We start from the raw sequence: 21,346 nt of genomic DNA, 5'->3' as shown, positions 1-21,346 counted from the left end.
ATGGTGTTATTACTGTATGTTGATGATATCTTGCTGACAGGAAGTGATGATGCCTTGTTACAAGAGTGTGTAGACAACCTAAGCATGCGCTTTACCATGAAAGATCTCGGTCAACCTAGTTACTTCCTTGGTATTGAAATACAGTCTTATGAAGGGGGAATGTTCTTACATCAGACTGCTTACATTAAGGAGATACTTCGCCTGACTTCAATGGCAGAGTGTAATCCTATGGCTACTCCACTTCCTTTGAGACCTGAGAGTGAAGACTCAGAACTGTTCTTGGAGCCTACATACTTTAGAAGCGTTGCAGGCAAGCTCCAGTATCTGACTATTACAAGGCCTGGCATACAATATGCTGTGAACTTTGTATGTCAGAGAATGCACTCTCCTACTATTGTCGATTTTAGTCTTCTCAAGCGCATTCTCAGGTACCTCAAAGGATCTCAATCACTTGGCTTACACATTCGGAAAGGTGAGGAGCTGCAACTGTCTGCCTACTGTGATAGTGATTGGACAGGTTGTAAAGAGACAAGAAGATCGACTACCGGCTTCTGCACACTGCTTGGTCCAAACCTGATCTCATGGTCTGCTAAGAGGCAACCAACAGTATCAAGATCTTCAACTGAAGCTGAGTACAGAGCCTTGGGTGCAACGACTCAAGAGATAACGTGGATATCATTTCTATTGTGTGATCTGGGAATTGCTCAGCCTCAGTCTACTTTGCTACTTTGTGACAATCTCTCTGCGGCGTATCTAAGCGCCAATCCAGCTCTTCACAAACGGTCGAAGCACTTCGATACAGATTACCATTACATAAGGGAGCAGGTTTCTCTTGGACTGATTGAGACACGACATATACCTGCATCTCTGCAACAAGCTGACATCTTCACCAAGTCTTTGCCAAAGAAAGCGTTCATGGAGTTGCGTGACAAACTAGGTGTTGGTGTTCCACCCACCTCTAGTTTGAGGGGGAATATTAGAGCAGTTGAGTCTTTGGGCTTCAACGGACATGAGGCCCAGTTGAATATCACCACAACGGAGCCCAAGAAGGATCTCCCTCCACCACAACGGTCTTATACTGAAAACAGAGGAGCTAGTACGGTAAAGGGAAAACTACGCATTCCATGTTTTTCTACGGCACAATCCTCCAGCTAGTACGCCACTCTGTTTCTCTACGGCAGAATCCTCCAGCTCTCTTCTTCCTCCTTCGACGTCAACTACACATTCTGTTTTTTCATATAACAAGAAAACCATAGCTCATTCGTGTGGAATATTAAGCTAGATGGGCTTCCAACCTAAAACCAATTGGTCATAAGTGGAGTGGTCCATCTATCTTATATATTACTTAGGATCCCTTCCAACTACCGATGTGGTACACTTTGTATCTAATACGCCTCCTCGAGATCATGGCTCTTTGAGAGTCAATCTCGGAATGTTCGGGCAAGGATCGATGGGCCAGATCTATGGATCGGGTTGGACTTCATGGATCGGACTCTGATACCATGTTAAGCTAGATAGGCTTCCAACCTAAAACCAATTGGTGATAAGTGGAGTGGTCTATCTATCTTATATATTACTTAGGATCCCTTCCAACTACCGATGTGGGACACTTTGTGTCTAATATGGAACACACTCATCAGAGCATGTGCTCATGACGTTTCTAGGAAAGAAGAAGTGAAACACCTCAACCCGAAAATCTTTGAAAACACGTGAAAATTTCTAAGTAAAGATCAAGTCAAATTTTATCGGATGATAATGAGAAATACTGCAACTTTAAAAATGAAACACGAGACTATGTACTTTAAATCATGTAGTTTACAATAAAAATATCTTTTATAAAACTTCCCAACATTACCCAAGTTCAAAACACCCTTCACGATGGTCTTTATAGCCTCGCGCTCTGGTCCACACAATCAACATTACCTGCATCGTAAAAGGAGGCATGAGCATACAAAAATACTCAGTGAGGACGCTCAATACCTCCCACTACAGCCCAATAATCAAACACTCAATCAATACTAACACCCGGTTCTATCGTTCCTTTACTTAACTAGTTCCATTACTTTTACATTTCTTAAACTTTCGACCGAAGGCCCATAATCTTGCGGCCGTAGCCAAACCTGCGGCCGAAGCCAAACCTTCGGCCGTAGCCAAACCTTCGGCCGAAGCCAAACCTACGGCCGTAGCCAAACCTGCGACCCCTCGGTCCCTTACGGCCCGTAGCCAAACCTTCAACTTGAAGGTCCATTACATCCTCTTAACCAGTTCCCTTAATTAACTCAATTCGATTAAACTTTCCTTAAACGCATTACAATTCTATGACTTAGATTTTCAAGATCCAACATTTATTTCTCACATAAACATACTAACATAACTCGATCATCAATTCATCAATTCTAGCATGCTTTTCCTAAGAACATAACAAACAAAATTTTCATAAACAATTACTATCATACATTACTTAAGAACATGATGAATGAAATTTCCATAACAAATCCTATCATTCATTCTCCTAAGAATACGATGAACAAACTTTCCATAAACAAATTCAATTCAAGCATAACTCGATCATATTGAATCAAACAAGACAAAACAGTTCTTATTAGACTGCCACGAATCACATCCTCACCTGGATTGATCTTAAAAGATCGAAGACTCTGAACCTAGCTGGCATTTCCAAGTGATGAACTCCTTTGTTCCTCCTTGCTGAATCCCTCTTCTCGGACTTCTCTCTTTACCAACTCGTTTCTGCTCTCTAACTTCTCTCTAATCTTCCTTTATGAATTGTGTGAAACAAATGAGAGCTCAAGGGGTCCTTATATAGCATTTTCAAATCTTTCTCACCAAGCCGGGCAGTTAATGCCAGTTTCCTTATTGGCTTGGTCAAAGACCACCATCAATGGCTTGGCTTGATATATTTGATTCTCTCCTTAGGTGACTCCAGCAGATCCGACCTTCCTGTTGTATTATGCCGCAATTATGGCTAGTCAAACTTTCCTTACTTTGAACCCGCATTATCCAACAGTCGAACGTTCTTTAATCGGTCTTGTGTCTTGATCTCTCCGTACGTATGCTCTGATTGTTCCATGATCGGTTTACCATCGCTCAACCCATTATGAATATTTTCTATGAGCTCACTGAAGATCCGACACTTAGTTAAAAATACATTTATTCTTCCAATCTTCACGAATACAAGTGTCTCCACACTTAGAAAAATACTCTCCTTGTAGAATAAAACCTCGCTCGTTTTTTTTTTTTCAAAATTAAAAATACTCCGGGAGCGGGTCGTTACAACTCTCCCCCACTTAAAATAAATTTGTCCTCGAATTTAGTCTCGACCAACTGCTGAATTACCAGAGACTGTAGCAACTATGGACATGATGCAGTATTTTGCTTCCCTGTACCCAACCGCTTACTGGAACTAATTTTTGGTTTCCTCCATTGAACTTTCCTCGGATCACTCCTAACTTGAGATTTAATTCGTCATCCACTTTGGTCCAACATAATGGTTTTGACAGAGACATTTCGATACTCAAGTCATCTTCATTGATCCAACAGACTATGCCATTGACAATTTCTGCTTCTAGGTTGCATCCAGATCCCAAAATTCAAGACTACCTAATAATGTCTGGACGGATAAGATCGTTTGTAAGTCAACTTGATCATTTGATTTCTCATTATGGACACTATAATGATCCGTAAAGACCCTCAATCACAACATCTTCAGCGCTGCATTCAATCCTTTTGCTTCCACAATTATCAAGAAGAATTCGCGATGGCACATTCATAAAACAACTAAATCCAATCTTAGATGTATCCATGCAACAACACTCATAGTTGGATTGCACTAATATTGACATACCCATTTGCACTCTTTCTGAACCACATAACTTTCTTTGTAGTATGTCGTCCACCATACTTCACATCCTTTACCGTCAAATCCTGGAATGCTTGAACCAACTTGTAGATCTCTTATTAATGGTGATTCTCTCCCACAAATCCAACAAGGTTTCTGATCTTGTTGGATTCTTCATCCTCGACCAACACTTTCATCTGGTTTCCATGGGTCGACATACCAAATCCAAATCTCCAGGCGGTTGCGAGATAATTAATGTCAGATCCCTTACCATCTTCCTTAATTGAGACACATGGGACACATCATGGAACGGGTGGAGCTCATCAGGCAATTCCAAACGATATGTCACTAGTCCAACTCGTTCCACGATCATAAACGGTCCCACATACCTTGGTTGTAGTTTACCCATCTTCGTTTTCCTATCCTTTCCCTTAAACTTCACCTTTTTAGGTAAACCATCTCCCCCACTTGGAATTCCAATTCCTTCATCCTCTTGTATGTATAGATTTTCTGCCGATCTTGAGCCTCCTTCATTTTCTCCTTGATAAATTTGATCATGTCTGTCATTTCTTTTATCACTCCTGGATAACGATCTCGGACCTCCCCCACTTCAATCCAACACAAGAAGGTTCGACACAGACGTCTATACAGTTACATTCCAATACTAGGGTGGTAATTGTTGTTGTATACAAACACAGTTAACGGTAAATGCTTCTCCCATAGTTTACTCCAGTCCACTACGCAAGCCTCCAATAAATCCTCCAATGATTGGATCGTCCTCTCCGATTGTCCTTCCGTTTGTGGATGATATGTTGTACTCATGTGCACTTTGGTTCCCAAAGCTTTCTGGAATACCATCCAGAAATTTAAAGTAAATCGTGGGTCTCGATCAGACACGATGCTAACATGGGCACCATGGAGTTTCACAATTACCCTCATGTAGAGTTCCACACACTTGTCCACACCATCTGACATTTGGAATGGAAGGAAGTGTGCTGACTTAGTCAAGCGGTATACTATCACCCATACTCAATCCTTATAGCTCTTTGTCTTTAAAAACCCGCACACAAAGTCTATCGTCATCATATCCCATTTCCATTCAGGCTTGGGTAAACTCCGCAACAAGCCACTCAAAACATGATGCTCTGCTTTCACTAACTGGCATGTTGGACAATTTGCCACCCAACCAGCTACATCCCTGACCAATGGTAGAACCGCTTACGATCATGGTACATCTTTGTTGCACATGGGTGTATAGAGAACTTAGATTGGTGTGCTTACTTCAGTACTGTTTCCCTCAATTCCTTATCGTTTCGGACATGTACTCGTCCAGGGAAGATGATTGTCTTGTTATTGATCTTTCAATACCCCACGACACCATCTTCGACCATCTTAACCGCTTCTTTGCCGAGATGAACTGACTCGTCTATTAACACATTAACCCGTAACATTTTCAGTATCGAAATCAACCCTCCCATTTCCTTCTCTACCGAGACATTTGCCTTACGGTGACTCAGTGCATCAGCTACTAAGTTAGCCTTTCCTAGGCGACAAGCTATCTCCAAATTATAGTCCGCCACCAACTCAATGCATCGTCTCTGCCTTAGATTCAACTTTGCCTGAATGAAAATGTACTTGATAGGCTCTTAAGGTCCGTAAACACTTGAATTTTTTCCCATAAAGCTATGACAACCAAATCTTAAGAGCAAACACCACCGCTGTCATCTCCAAATTGTGAGTTGGATAATTCTCCTCATGTTTCTTCAGCTGTCGAGATGCATAAGAGATCACACGTTCATTTGCATCAAGACGGAACCGAGCCCCATCTTGATGCGTCTGTGAACACAACATAAGCCACTCCAGGCTGAGGCAGTACTAGAATCAGTGTACTCATCAAACGCTCCTTCAAGCTTGCAAAACTCTTCTCACATTCCTCTGTTCAGTCGTACTTCACGTCCTTTCTCGTCAGCCGAGTCAGTAGCTTAGCTTAGCAAACAAGTTATGCTCCCTTAGTTTCTCCATGACTACTCTTAAATGTCCCTTGTGTGCTCCTCTGAACTTTTCGAGAACTCCAAAATGTCATTGATAAAGATGATTATAAATTCGTCCAAGCACTCGTGAAACACCCATTCATCAGCTTCCCTTCTTCTCGTAGCGCTACCTTAACATTTGTCCAATCCATATTAACACGACACTGATCCAACATGACCATTCCAAGAATTGCTTTGAATCATTTATATGGTAACACAGTCAAGTCATTAAATCTGTCTGCACGCTCCACCATCATTGAAACATCTTGATAAATGACATGCAGCTCGAAAATTGTCATGTATGATTCACTACCAGATATGATCTCTTCCTCGAACCCATTCTTACGTGACCATTTTTGGGCGATTTCCTGTCACAAAAAGAATGCCACACTCGTAGTCGAACAAAGTGTGGCCTTCACCACCACACCAGTAACAAAGTGGATTGACTCCACCCTTACATCCAGGTCGTGTATTCTTGGTACCACGTTATACTTAGATCCCAAACCATACACGCATCATTGTTGCAGTTTCATCGATCCATTCAGCTCCCTGCAACTTCAACATCGTATCCACTCCTTCACTAAATTTGACATGTCTCGATTCATCACCACAACTTTAAGTATATTCTTCCAGCCGACTGAACCAATTTGATACCTTCATCGCATACCCTCTGAAAAAACCCGATAATCGACATTTCTTTTTCGTTCTAAACAGGACTTAAGTCAGTTTTCACTAACTTCCTGCAAATTCTTAACACAATTTTGCAAAGCCATTTGCTAAGCAGTCTTATCATAACACATACCAAGAAATACCTTAGCAACATCATACAACACATCCTTCGCGTGAGACATAGACCATCAGTTCGTTTCCACCCTTACCCATAGATCCCATTTTCGAAAAGCGGCCAGCCAGGACAGAACTGGCTGACCTACCCCGCCTGATACCAAATTGAAATACCCCAACCCGAAAATCTTTGAAAACACGTGAAAATTTCTAAGTAAAAGATCAAGTCAAATTTTATCGGATGATAATGAGAAATACTGCAACTTTAAAAATAAAACACGAGACTAAGTACTTGAAATCATGTAGTTTACAATAAAAATATCTTTTACAAAACATCCCAAGACTACCCAAGTTCAAAACACCCTTCTCGATGGTCTTTATAGCCTCGCACTCTGGTCCACACAATCAACCTTACCTTCATCGTAAAAGAGGCATGAGCATACAAAAATACTCAGTGAAGACGCTCAATACCGCCCACTACAGCCCAATAATCAAACACTCAATCAATACTAACACCCTAGCATCCGGTGCAATCATCCCTTTACTTAACTAGTTCCATTACTTTTACATTTCTTAAACTTTCGACCCGAAGGCCCATAATCATGCGGCCGTAGCCAAACCTATGGCCGAAGCCAAACCTGCGGCCGAAGAAAAACCTGCGGCCGAAGCCAAACCTACGGCCGAGGCCAAACCTGCGGCCGAAGCCAAACCTGCGGCCGAAGCCAAACATACGGCCGAAGCCAAACCTGCGGCCGAAGCCAAACCTGCGGCCGAACACTACAAGAAAACAGCGGCATACTGAGGGAAAAAATCGTCGGTATGTCGTCGGAATAAGGCTATTCCGACGACATACCGACGAAAAAAAATCCTCGGAAATAACTCCTCGGAAATTCATTTTTCCCCGGAAATCCCTCGAAAATTTCCGACGGAATTCCGAGGAACTGAATTTCCGAGGAAACTCCAAGGACCACTAGATCGTCGGAAAGTTCCTCGGAATATACCGAGGGAGGAATTCCTCGGTATATTCCGAGGAAATTTCCGATGGTCCAATCCTCGGAAGTTCCGACGAAATCTTCCTCGGAATTTGCATCGGGAATTTCCGAGGAACGTGGCCCTCGGAAATTTCCGAGGAACGTAGTCCCTCGGAAAATTCCGAGGAACATTCCCTCGGATTTTTTTTTTTAAATTCCGACGACTTATTCCGAGGAAAAGGTCGTCGGAAATTTCCGAGGGTGCTTTTCCTCGGAATTTCGAAAAAAGTTAATTTTTAAAAAAAAAAATTTTTTTTTTAAATTAAAATTTGTGAAATTTAAATTCGAAAATATAAAATTAAAATTAAAACTGAAAACATATTAGATAATTCAAAGTTCTACAAATAAAAATAAAACATTCCAAGTTTTTGGTAAAAAAAAAAAAAAACTACGGGTCTTGAATGTTCGGGAACACCTCGTTCGGGTACATCCTCTTCATCATCTCCATCATCTGCTCGTTCAGCCTCTTCTGTGTCTTATAGCCCGCCTGTTGAGCTGCCATCTGGGTCTCCAACGCAGATATCCGATCATCCTTGTCCTTCAGCTGAGCCGTAAGAACTTCTGGATCAACATATGGCGGTGGTGCAGAAGAAGGAGCAGCCGACCGGGAGCGACGACCCAAACCAACCAAACGTCCCTTCTTCTTTGGAACCGACTGAAATATAAATAGCCAAATTTAAATAATATAAATTGATGATAAAATAAAAATCAAGAAATTAATAAATTGAACTTTAAAAAAAAGAACTTACCGATTCAACGATTTCGTTGATTTGAAACCGGGACAAGTTGGTCGAAGCCGTCAAAGCGTCATCCTCGGTTTGAAGCTGAGACACTTCGTCTACCACCTGAGTTTGGACCAGGTCGATCACGTCCCTCACAAGACTGTCATCAATCTGGCCGGTCTTCTTGTTGGTATACGTCATCCTCATTAGGGCGAGATCATCAACCGGCTCGCCATCATTTTCTTCCGCCTTGAAAAAAAACATAAATTAAAGAAACATTAGAAATTAGAAGAAATGCACAATAAATTAAAATTCTGAAACTCAAATAATTGAAGAAAAAACGGTTGAACTTACCATGCGATCTCCCAGAGTGGCAATAGATTGAGCACCCAAGTTATGCTTGTAGATGCCCTTCCCTTTACGGTCGCTCCTGCGGTTGGTGGAGTTGGTGGAAGAAGTTTCTTTCGTCTCTTCCTTATCCCAATGAGCACACAACTCCTTCCAGACCGTGTCGTTCATCGACTTTGGGACCTTTTAATAAAAAAAAAAGAAAATAGTTTAATAAATTAAAAAATTGTTTAATAAATTAAAAAATTGTTTAATAAATTAAATCGAACCTTATTGATTTCCCACTTCTTCTTCCACTTCTGGGTCTGCTTCCCATAGTTGTCCATAACTTTATGGACGAAGTGGTGATAGATAAAGAGCGTCTCATCGGAATTCCAGTTGAACTCTTGCTAAAAAAAACACAATTAGTAGAAAATTTATATTAAAGATTAAAAATATAAGTAAAAAATTAGAATACTTACCGCAAACTGACGAAACCACAGATACTGCTTGTCGGTAGGGAAGTGAGTGAAAGTCGGATGTCCCTTGTCGAGGGCCGAGTACATCATAAGGTTGATCCATGCGCTGATCTCGTTCCCGGATCGGTTGAACCTAATAAAAAGAACAAACGGTTAATAATGAATCCAAACTTAAAAAAAAAAAATATGTTTAATTACCATGTTTGACTCCGTCCATGTGGATACGGAGTGAGATAGGGAAGATGGTCACGACCGGGCGGTTGAACCAACTCCGCAACACTCATCACTCCCGGAGGACCCGGAGGAGCAGGAGCGGATGCAGCAGCGGGAGCGAGAGGAGCAGGAGCGGGTGCAGCAGAGGGAGATGTATGGTAGGAGCTGTGGGGCGAAGGGGAATCCTGAAAATGGTTGGAATCCCGAGACAGGCTCCCCGTACCACCACGACCACGACGCTGTCGAGGCCGGGTCTGATCATCATGAGACCTGTAAATTAAAAAAAATATATATAATAAATATATAAATATATAAATTAATTTAAAAAAAAAAAAAATCCCAAATAATAGTTTTTAATCACAAAAAAAGATTTATAGATATTAAAAATGTTTAATAAATATATAAAAATAGTTCTAATAAACAAAAAATAGTTTAATAATTACAAAAAAATAGTTTTAATAATATTTAAAATGTTTATTAAATATAGAAATTTATATAATATATATATTTTTTTTTTAAAAAAATAAACCCAAATAATAGTTTTTAATCACAAAAAAAGTTTTATAGATATTAAAAATGTTTAATAAATATATAAAAATAGTTATAACAAACAAAAAATAGTTTTAATAAATAAAAAATAGTTTAATAATTACAAAAAATAGTTTTAATATATATATATATATATATATATATATATTTTAAATCCCAAATAATAGTTTTTAATCACAAAAAAAGTTTTACAGATATTAAAAATGTTTTGTAAAATCCAAAAAATCGAATTTATATACAAAAAACATTTTGTAAAATCCAAAAAATCGATTTTATAAATACAAAAAATTAAAAAAAATCTAAAAAAATTCTAAATCAATTCAACAAAACAAATTATTCAACCAAATCACAATTCTAAACCTATTATACAACCAAATCACAATTCTAACCAATCACCCTAACAAAAATCTATCAAAACTACACAAAAACCTAACAAATAGAACCTAAGAGAGTGGGATAGGGTCCTTACATGATTTGTGTAAGAGAAGGGGGAGATCGCCGGAGATATCGTCGGATTTCAGTGGGAAATCGCCGGAGGAGTCGCGCAGAGGAAGAAGAGAGAAATGGGGAAGAAGAAGCGGCTCGTGGTTATAAAACCTAGGGTCCGACGGATACTATCCGTCGGAATTCTAATTTCAATTTTTGCGAAATATTTGCCCGGTTAAATGAAAATATTCCGAGGAAATTCCGACGGATAGTAAAATATCCGTCGGAATTTCGTCGGAATATTCCAAGGAAATACCGAGGAACTAGTGTTTGGGGTTTCAAAACATCAATTTTTTTTGCCGTATTTCATTTCTTATACAATTGTAATGCATACCATTGAGGATTCTTTGTATAGATGAGCATAAACCATGAAATAACAAATTTCAAAACGAATTGAAAGTATTCCCTTTACCGTTCATTAAAGTGTATAAGTGTTTCTCTTATGTTGTGGGGATTTCGTTCATACAATCGGAAAAGTGTTTATTATAGGGTAAGGACCAAATTTTTGACTTCATAATCAGTCTAAGACACTTAATAAGGGTTATATAAGTGTTATTCAAACCGCAAAACGTTATTTTCGGTTTAAAACCCCTATTTCCTCGGAATTTCCTCGGAATATTCCGAGGGAATTCCGAGGAAACCCTTATCTTCCTCGAAATTCCGTCGGAATATTCCGAGGAAATACCGAGGAACTAGTGTTTGGGGTTTCAAAACATCAATTTTTTTGCCGTATTTCATTTCTTATACAATTGTAATGCATACCATTGAGGATTCTTTGTATAGATGAGCATAAACCATGAAATAACAAATTTCAAAACGAATTGAAAGTATTCCCTTTACCGTTCATTAAAGTGTATAAGTGTTTCTCTTATGTTGTGGGGATTTCGTTCATACAATCGGAAAAGTGTTTATTATAGGGTAAGAAACAAATTTTTGACTACATAATAAGTCTAAGACACTTAATAAGGGTTATATAAGTTTTATTCAAACCGAAAAACGTTGTTTTCGATTTAAAAACCTTGTTTCCTCGGAAAAGCCTCGGAATATTCCGAGGAAATTCTGAGGAAAAACAAATTCCTCGGTATTTCTTTAAAAAAAAAAAAATCAATGGTAGTCTGTTTCCGAGTCGTCATCACCAGATGAATCTGAATCTGGATCTTGGTGAAACTCTCCAATCACTGGTTCATCCTCTACGTGAACGACGGCTTCCTCTCCGAAGTCAGTTAAATCGACTACAAGGCCAACTCCGGCTAAATCTTCTGCTACACTTAAGTTGTCGGATGTGCTTGGTTGTAGTGGGTCTTCCAGCTCAGAACTTCCCTGAACTTGGCCTCTCGGGTTGAGTCTTGTAACAGTAACCCATGGATCATCTCTGTTCCTTACCCGGGGGTACTTGATATAACAAACCTGTAACATTTAGAAAATTATTAGTAAAATTATAAATTAATACACATGATGATGAATCATTCTGAATAATTAACATTTAATTACCTGATCGGCCTGAGAAGCAAGAATGAAAGGATCATAATATTGCAGCTTTCGCCTCGAATTTACTGATGTAACACCAAATGCATATGTTCTCACACCTCGATCTGGAGTGTTGTCGTGCCAATCATAATAGAAAACAATACAGCGCAATCCAACCATGCCCAAATACTTGATTTCCAAAATCTCATGTATGTGTCCGTAGTATACATCATCTCCTGATGCAGAACAAACGCCAGCATCATAAGTCGTACTCGAACGTCTCCTCTTCTGAGTTGTGAATGCATATCCTCGAGTACAAAATCTTGGATATGACTTCACAACAAAGTTTGGTCCAACGACCATCTCACGTATCCAATCGTCAAATGTTTCACCTCTGGCCAAACCAGCAGACACCTATTAATAGCACATATATATATATATATATTATATCAATAAATGTGAATTAGTATAAATATGTGATAAAATATATTTTAATTTGTTTAAAGCACTCACATAAGTAAACATCCATCCAGTAAATTCTCTCTGCTTCATTTCTTCTAGTTCGTCCTCTGTGGCGTATCTATACTCGAACCGCTTTTCTGCCATGAAAATCCTATATATGATGACAATAATGTAATTAATTAAGATTTAAATTTCAACTTGTTAAAATAAAAATTTGTAAGCTAATTTTTTTACCTCTCATATTGAAGAACGTCTTCGCAGTTGGTGAGCAAATATGTTTGCAAATGACTGCGCTCCTGCTCAGTAAGTCGACGGTCCTTTGGTTTTTCGCTAAGTCGTCCAACGTCTGTGAAAATGTCTGGAACCGTAACATGATATGTTGCCCGTTCGCCTCTATCATCATGCCGAGCAGGTGTTCTGTTTTTGGTCTGAATTTCTGTTGGAAAGTAGTTCTCGGCAAAGTTTGAAGTTTCTTGATTGATCATATGTGCGACTATAGAACCTTCCACCCTACTTAAATTTTTCACCATCTTCTTCAAATGGAACATATACCGCTCATACAGATACATCCATCTATACTGCACAGGACCACCAAGTTCCAATTCTCTTGCCAGGTGAATAACAAGATGCTCCATAACATCAAAAAATGAGGGAGGAAATATCTTCTCAAGGTTGCACTGAATCACGGCTATGTTAGTCTTCAAATTTTCAATACCTTCAAGAGTCACTGATCTCGTGCATAAATCGCGGAAGAAACCACTTATCCCTGCAATTGCTTCATGAACATTTCGTGGTAATAGTTCCTTGAAGGCGAACGGAAGGAGGCGCTGCATCATTACATGGCAATCGTGGCTTTTCAAGCCAGTAAACTTTTCTTCCTTTCTGTCGATACAGTTACGCAAATTTGATGCGTAACCGTCTGAAATTCCACATCGTTTGAAATCCAATCAAAGAACGCATCTTTTCCCTCTGCATCAAGTCGGTATATGGGAAAAGGAGCCCTACCATACTCATCAACATGAAGTTATGAACGAGCAAATATATCGACTAAATCCAGTCTTGACTTCAAATTATCCTTTGTTTTACCTTGAACATTAAGGATCGTGTTCATGAGATTGTCAAAAAAGTTCTTCTCAATATGCAAGACATCTAAATTATGCCTTAGCAGATGATCCTCCCAGTATGGTAGATCCCATAAAATACTTTTTTGTGCCAGTTATGTAGTTCTCCAACAGCATCTACCGGAAAACGCTCATGTCCACCGACGTCTGGCGTCCTTTCTGCACCAAAATCTCTTAGTTGTATCTTCAAATCTTTCCCACAAATTTCCGGAGGTGGACTGTCATCGTAAACAAATTCCTACTCCTACGATATGGATGATCAGGTGGTAGGAATCTCCTGTGACAGTCAAACCAACACGTTTTCCTTACGTGTTTTAGTTGGAAAGCATCAGTGTATGGACATGATAGCCTTCCATGCGTTGTCCATCCAGACAACATACCATATGCTGGAAAATCACTTATTGTCCACATTAGTACTGCCCGCATTTGAAAGTTTTCTTTACACGAAACATCGTATGTTTCAGCACCTTGAGCCCATAGTTGTTGTAACTCATATATTAGTGGCTGAAGAAACACATCAAGTGATCTCTTAGGATGCTCTTGTCCGGGAACGAGAATCGAGAGAAACAAAAACTCTCGTCGCAAGCACAAGTTTAGGGGTAGGTTGTATGGTGTAAGAATGACGGGCCATAGAGAATACTGTCTTCCACTCTTGCCAAACGGACTGAAACCATCAGTACATAATCCAAGGTAGACATTTCTTCTCTCATACGCAAAGTCGGGATACTTTGATTGGAAATGCTTCCACGCTTTTGCATCTGAAGGATGTCTGATCTCACCATCTGTTGAGTGCTCCGCATGCCATCTCATTGGTTGCGCTGTGCGTTCAGACAGATACAACCTCTGCAACCTTTCCGTCAAAGGCAAATACCACATCCTTTTATATGGCACTGGAACTCTTCCACTCGTATCTTTATAACGAGGCTTTCCACAAAATTTGCATGTAACCCGCTGTTCATCCGCCCTCCAATAAATCATGCAGTTGTCGCTGCATACATCTATTACCTGATACGATAAACCAAGACCAGCTACGAGTTTCTGAACCTCGTAGTATGAACCAGGAGCTACATTATCCTCGGGTAGAATACCTTTTACAAAATCAGCAATCGCATCCACACAGTCTTCAGCCAAATTATAATCTGTTTTAATGCCCATCAATCTTGTAGCAGATGATAAAGCTGAATGACCATCTCTGCAACCTTCGTACAATGGTTGTTTTCCAGCATCCAACATATCATAAAATCTCCTAGCTTGTGCATTGGGTAAATCTTCTCCTCTAAAATGATCATTTACCATCTGCTCAGTACCTACACCATAATCTACATCCGTTCTAATTGGTTCTTCTAATCTAACCGCTGGCTGAGGTTCGCTAGTACTACCATGTTCATAATCAGTTTCCCCATGATGATACCAAATTTTGTAACTTCGTGTAAACCCACTCAAATATAGATGAGTCCAAACATCCCACTCTTTAATAACCTTTCTACTTTTACAATTAGAGCAAGGCCATCTTAACATACTTGTTTTTGCTTCCGGTTGTTGGTGAACTAACCCCATGAATTCGGTTATACCTCGTTGGTATTCTTCCGTAAGCAATCTCGTGTTCGGATCCAAATGAGGTCGATCGATCCAAGAACGAAAATAATTTGAAGAAGACATGTTTTTTATGAATCAAATTCGTGTGTAAAGAGAGTAAGAGGGAGGATGAAGATATGGAGTGAATGAAGAGGAAGAGGGGTGCTTGTATTTATAGTTGAAATCCTGCCGACAGACCGAGGAAGTTCCGACAGAATTCCGACGGAAACGGCTTGTTCGTCGGAATTTCCTCGAAATTTTTAAAATCCCCCAACGGCTCTCTAACGGCTATAATATATCCTCGGAATTCATCGGTTTTTTCCGAGGAATACGTTTTTCCTCGGTATTCCATAAGAATATTCCGACGGATTTGTATTTCCTCAGAATTCCGTCGGTATATTCCGAGGAAATTCCGAGGAAACACAAATTTTGTGTTTCCTCGGAATTTCCTCGGAAATTCCTCGGGATATTCCGAGGATTTCATTTTCCGTCAGAATGTCCGTCAGAATACCGCTGTTTTCTTGTAGTGGAAGCCAAACCTGTGACCCGTCGTTCCCTTACGGCCCGTAGCCAAACCTTTGACCCGAAGGTCCATTACATCCTCTTAACCAATTCCCTTAATTAACTCAATTCGATTAAACTTTCCTTAAATGCATTACAATTCTATGACTTAGATTTTCAAGATCCAACATTCATTTCTCACATAAACATCCTAACATAACTCAATTATCAATTCATCAATTCTAGCATGATTTTCCTAAGAACTTAATAACAAAATTTCCATAAACAATCACTATCATACATTACTTAAGAACATGATGAATGAACTTTCCATAACAAATCCTATCATTCATTCTCCTAAGAATACGATGAACGAACTTTCCATAAACAAATTCAATTCAAGCATAACTCGATCATATTGAATCAAACCAGAAAAAACAGTTCTTATTGGACTGCCACGAATCACATCCTCACCTATATTGATCTTAAAAGATCGAAGACTCTGAACCTAGCTGGCGTTTCTAAGTGATGAAATCCTTTGTTTCTCCTTGATGAATCCCTCTTCTCGGACTTCTCTCTTTACAAACTCGTTTTTGTTCTCTAACTTCTCTCTAATCTTCCTTTCTGAATTGTGTGAAACAAATGAGAGCTCAAGGGGTCCTTATATAGGATTTCTAAAGCTTTCTCACCAAGCCGGACACTTAATGCCAGTTTCCTTATTTGGCTTGGTCAAAGATCACCACCAATGGCTTGACTTGATATATTTGATTCTTTCTTTAGGTGACTCCCGCAGATCCGACTTTCCTTTTGTATTATCCCGCAATTAAGGCTAGTCAAACTTTCCTTACTTGGAACCCGCATTATCCAACAGCCGAACATTCTTTAATTGGTCTTACGTCTTGATCTCTCCGTATGTATGCTCTGATTGTTTCATGATCGGTTTACAATCGCTCAACCCATTCTGAATATTTTCCATGAGTTCAATGAAGATCCTACACTTCGTTAAAAATACATTTATTCTTCTAATCTTCACGAATACAAGTGTCTCCATACTTAAAAAAATATTCTCCTTGTAGAATAAAACCTAGCTCGTTTTATTTTTTTCAAAATTAAAAAAACTCTGGGAGCTGGTCGTTACAAGAAGCCAAAGTGCTTTACTGGAAAATGTTGGAGAGGGGAAAGTCGGCGCCGGATAAGCACACGTTCCCGTTCGTCTTGAAAGCTTGCGCTTATATATTAACGGAAACAGATTCATTGTTAGGTTGTGAAACATAGGCTTGGTGGAGATGGATATGTGAACAACGGTTTAATTCATTTGTATGGGATGTTTAGATTTAGCACGGAAAGTTTTTAATTATATGCCTGACTGAAGTCTTGTTTCGTTAGAGCTGTTCCGACAGATGCTTGCAACCCCCGAGGCATAGTAAACAAAGGGCGCCAGTATTTTGAAACGATGTCAGAGATAATGGCATTGAACTTGCACTGCAATGGAGCATACGGTTGTATCATTGACCTTGTGGCCCGTGCCGGCTACATTACCAAAGCTAATGAAATTGGTGACAAGTATGCCGATGAAACCAGATGCAGTGATCTGGAGAAGTCTACTTGATGCTTGTTGCAAAAACGGTGCTAGTGTGGAGCTAAGTGAAGAAATTGCAACACGTTTAGTTGAAAGAAGGGAAGGTAATCAAAGTTTCAGTGGCGCATATGTCTTGTTGTCTATGCATTGGCTAGCCAGTGGAACGATGTTGGTATTGTGAGAAAACTGATAACTGAACATGGAATTAGAAAAGAGCCAGGATGCAGTTCCATTGAGATAAATGGCATCTCCCATGAGTTTTTCGCAGGAGACGCTGTTTGAACCGAGACTGCCGATAAACTAGTAAAGAGAAAGGACGAGTTCTCGTCGGTGGGTCAAGACAAAGACGTATTTTATTAGATCAATGAGTCGAAACAGTGTTACAAAAGGGGGAGAGAACAAAAGAATTAGTCCGGCAAAGGCTAGTTCGTCGGACCGTACAAGTCGGCGAGAAGTAAGATATGAAACCCTAGATCTAGCCGAAAGTGAGTGTAGTAGTTTGTGGATCCCCACCATTGTTGCTTTTCCTCTTCCTTTTATAGACACGTGCTCATTAACCTAATCTTCCTTGTCCTGGTGGGCCTCCTCGAGGATTAGGCCGAGGTGTCGGGCCGCTACCTCGAGTCGCCGAGCCGACAATGTCCGGTTGCTCGCCTCTCTGGTCGGAAGCAGTCTAAAGCCGAGCCGATCACTGGATCGCGAGTCGACGAGCCGAATCTCTTTGTTGTGATCATGTGTCTGGATAATTATCTTGTGGGCCTTTTGGGAGGGCTAGGCCCATACCCAACAGTAAGTCCCCCCAGTTCGTTGGTGTGGGGGGGGGGGGCTTTTTGTTGGGGGTGGATTTACATCCTCCCTCAAAGCCCATTAAGACAATGAATTAGGTCCACTTTGCTAGGAAACCCTAGACCTCTTCTTTCTGTAAATAAGGAGTCACACTCCTTTGAGAAGGGGTTCTCTCTTTTGGTCTCTCCTCCATCTCTCTATACTTCTAGAGAGAGAAACACCTCAACACATGCTTTCATCAAGGCACTTGTGATCCTTTGTTATAGAACTACGATTGGCTTGATCCCTTTTCGGGGTATGTAGACAACCCTTCGCTGGGTGCAGCTATAATCATTAAACACCTTTTTTATTCTCTTCAAGTCGGCTCCTTCTGGTTCAAGCTCAGCATGAAGGCTTCTCCTAATCCCAGCAACGAGTCCTCGTCTCTTTCATTCACTAGTTTGTTGACAGTTCTCAGTACAAACAGTTGGCGCCCAACGCGGGGCATGGGGAAGTATCTTTGAAGAAGATTAAACTGGAGTCCGTACTGTCGTCGTTTGACCGTTCTGTCGTCACTCGACCGTTCTGTCGTCACTCGATTGTTCTGTCGTCACTCAACCGTTCTGTCGTCACTCGCAGCAGATCGTTCTCTCGCAGTCGCTTGGCTCGATCTCTCGCGGCTACTCGCTCGCTCTCCTCACTCGGCGCAGATCTTTTTGTCGTCATTCGATCGTTCTGTCGTCACTCGACCATTCTGTCGTCGTTTGACCGTTATGCCATCGTTTGACCGTTTTATCATCGTTTTACCGTTATGTCGTCACTCGACAGTTCTTCGTCACTCGATCATTCTGTCGTCACTCGATCGTTCTATCGTCACTCGATCGTTCTGTCATCACTCGACCGTTCTGTCATCACTCGACCGTTATGTCGTCATTCGATCGTTCTGTCGTCACTCGACCGTTCTGTCGTCGTTCTCGCGGTGGCTCGGCACGGATCGCTCTCTCGTGGTTACTCGTCATCGATAGCTCTCTCGTAGTCACTCGGCGAAGATCGTTCTCTCGCAGTCCCTTAGAGCGATCTCTCGCGGTCACTCGACTCGCTCTTTACGGTTACTCATCATGGATAGCTCTCTCGCAGTCACTCGGCGAAGATCGTTCTCTTGCAGTCCCTTGGATCGATCTCTCGCGGTCACTCGACTCGCTCTCTTGCGGTCACTCGACTCGCTCTTTACGGTTACTCATCATGGATAGCTCTCTCGCAGTCACTCGGCGCAGATCGTTCTCTCGCAGTCGCTTGGATCGATCTCTCACGGTCACTCGACTCACTCTCTTGCAGTCACTCGGCGCAGATCGTTCTCTCGCAGTCGCTCGGTTCGATCTCTCGCGGTCACTCAAATCGCTCTCTTGCAGTTACTCGTCACTCAACTCGCTCTCTTGCGGTCACTCGACTCGCTCTCTTGCGGTCACTCGACTCGCTCTCTTGCGGTCACTCGACTCGCTCTTTGCGGTTACTCGTCATGGATAGCTCTCTCGCAGTTACTCGGCGCAGATCGTTCTCTCGCAGTCGCTTGGATCGATCTCCCAAGGTCACTCGACTCACTCTCTCGCAGTCACTCGGCGCAGATCGTTCTCTCGCAGTCGCTCGGATCTCTCTCTCTCGCGGTCACTCGACTCGCTCTTTTGCAGTCACTCGGTGCAGATCGTTCTCTCGCATTCGCTCGGATCGATCTCTCGCGGTCACTCAAATCGCTCTCTTGTAGTTACTCGTCACGGATCGTTCTCTTGCTGTTACTCGTCATGGATCGCTCTCTCGCAGTTACTCGGCTTGGATCGCTCTCTCGCAGTCACTCGGATTGCTCGCAAGTCTCGAGCATGACGTGATACCGCGAAGACACGTCCACCCGTGACGATTTGATTGTGATGGTTCGCTCATGGCGGTACGTTCATGATGATGTCTATGGCGACTTGTCTTTGGCAGTTTGTCGATTGACACTTCATCCATGGCAACTTGCTCTGGTGGTTCAGAACACTGTCCTCACAGATCGTTCGCACAACCATCCTGGAGTAAGAAGTCTTATCGGAATCAGAAGTATGTCGATGACAGCTCGCCCGAGACGGTCCGTCTATGACACTTCATCTATGGCAACCTAACCATGACGGCCCGTTCATGACAATCGTCTGCGACATGAGTGTGTGCCTAGTTCATTGTCTCATAAACCCTATTCGTAAAATTCACAGAAATCGGTTTCATCTCTCTCTACGAACTTGGGGGGGGGGGGCTTACTGTTGGGGGTGGATTTACATCCTCCTTCAAGACCCATTAAGACAATGAATTAGGTCCACTTTGCTAGGAAACCCTAGACCTCTTCTTTCTATAAATAAGGAGCCACCCTCTTTTGAGAAGGGGTTCTCTCTTTTGGTCTCTCCTCCATCTCTCTCTACTTCTAGAGAGAGAAACACCTCAACACATGCTTTCATCTAGGCACTTGTGATCCTTTGTTATAGAACTACGATTGGCTTGATCCCTTTTCGGGGTCCAGCTATAATCATTAAACACCTTTTTTATTCTCTTCAAATCGGCTCCATCCGGTTCAAGCTCAGCATTAAGGCTTCTCCTAATCCCACCGACGAGTCCTCGTCTCTTTCATTCACTAGTTTGTTGACAGTTCTCGGTTACAGACGTCTTCAGACGAAACAGATATACCAACAGTTGAAAGTGATTGATGACAAGCTGACATCCATTGGTTATTTACCTGATCGCTCTCAAGCACCTTTAGTAGATGCAACCAACGATGGAAGCAAAGAGTATTCCCTCAGGCTGCACAGTGAGAGTGTAACGGCCCGGTTCCTGGCCCATAAATTTCTTTAGGAATATGGGCTTCTCTACGGCCCATTTGGCAAAGACCTAGGGTTTTCCCTTCCCCTTCCTATAAAAAGAGATGCAGCCTCCCTTTTCTCTCATTCTGAAACTTGAGCGAAGCTCTGCAAAGATTTAGAGAGACTAGGAAACCCTAGCCGTCAAGCTTCTCTTTTCCTTTTCTCTCTTCTTCTCTCAAGCCTCTCTCTCTCTCCCCCCTGCGCCGTCTCTCTCTCTCCTTCTCTCTCTCCTATCTCCCTCCTCCTCGCCGATTGGTGGTGGTGGTCAGATCTCGCAGCTCTCTTGTTTCCTTGTTCCAGATCTGTTCAGATCTCCTCTCCCTTATCTCTTGTTTCCAGATCCGGATCCAGATCTAGGCTAAGGTGGAGTGTCTTGAACCCATCTTGTTCTCATGTACTGTATACTCCTTTATGTTGGAGTTAGGGTTGATTAGACCATGTTTGAAAGCTAGGATGATAGATCATGATTATTGCTAGGATGTTAGATGAAAGGAACATGATGCATAAGAACCCTCATACTGATA

Source organism: Brassica napus, chromosome C1 (genome assembly GCF_020379485.1).
Source record: "Brassica napus cultivar Da-Ae chromosome C1, Da-Ae, whole genome shotgun sequence".
Taxonomy (NCBI): Eukaryota; Viridiplantae; Streptophyta; class Magnoliopsida; order Brassicales; family Brassicaceae; genus Brassica; species Brassica napus.
Note: the sequence above shows the minus strand (reverse complement) of the source record.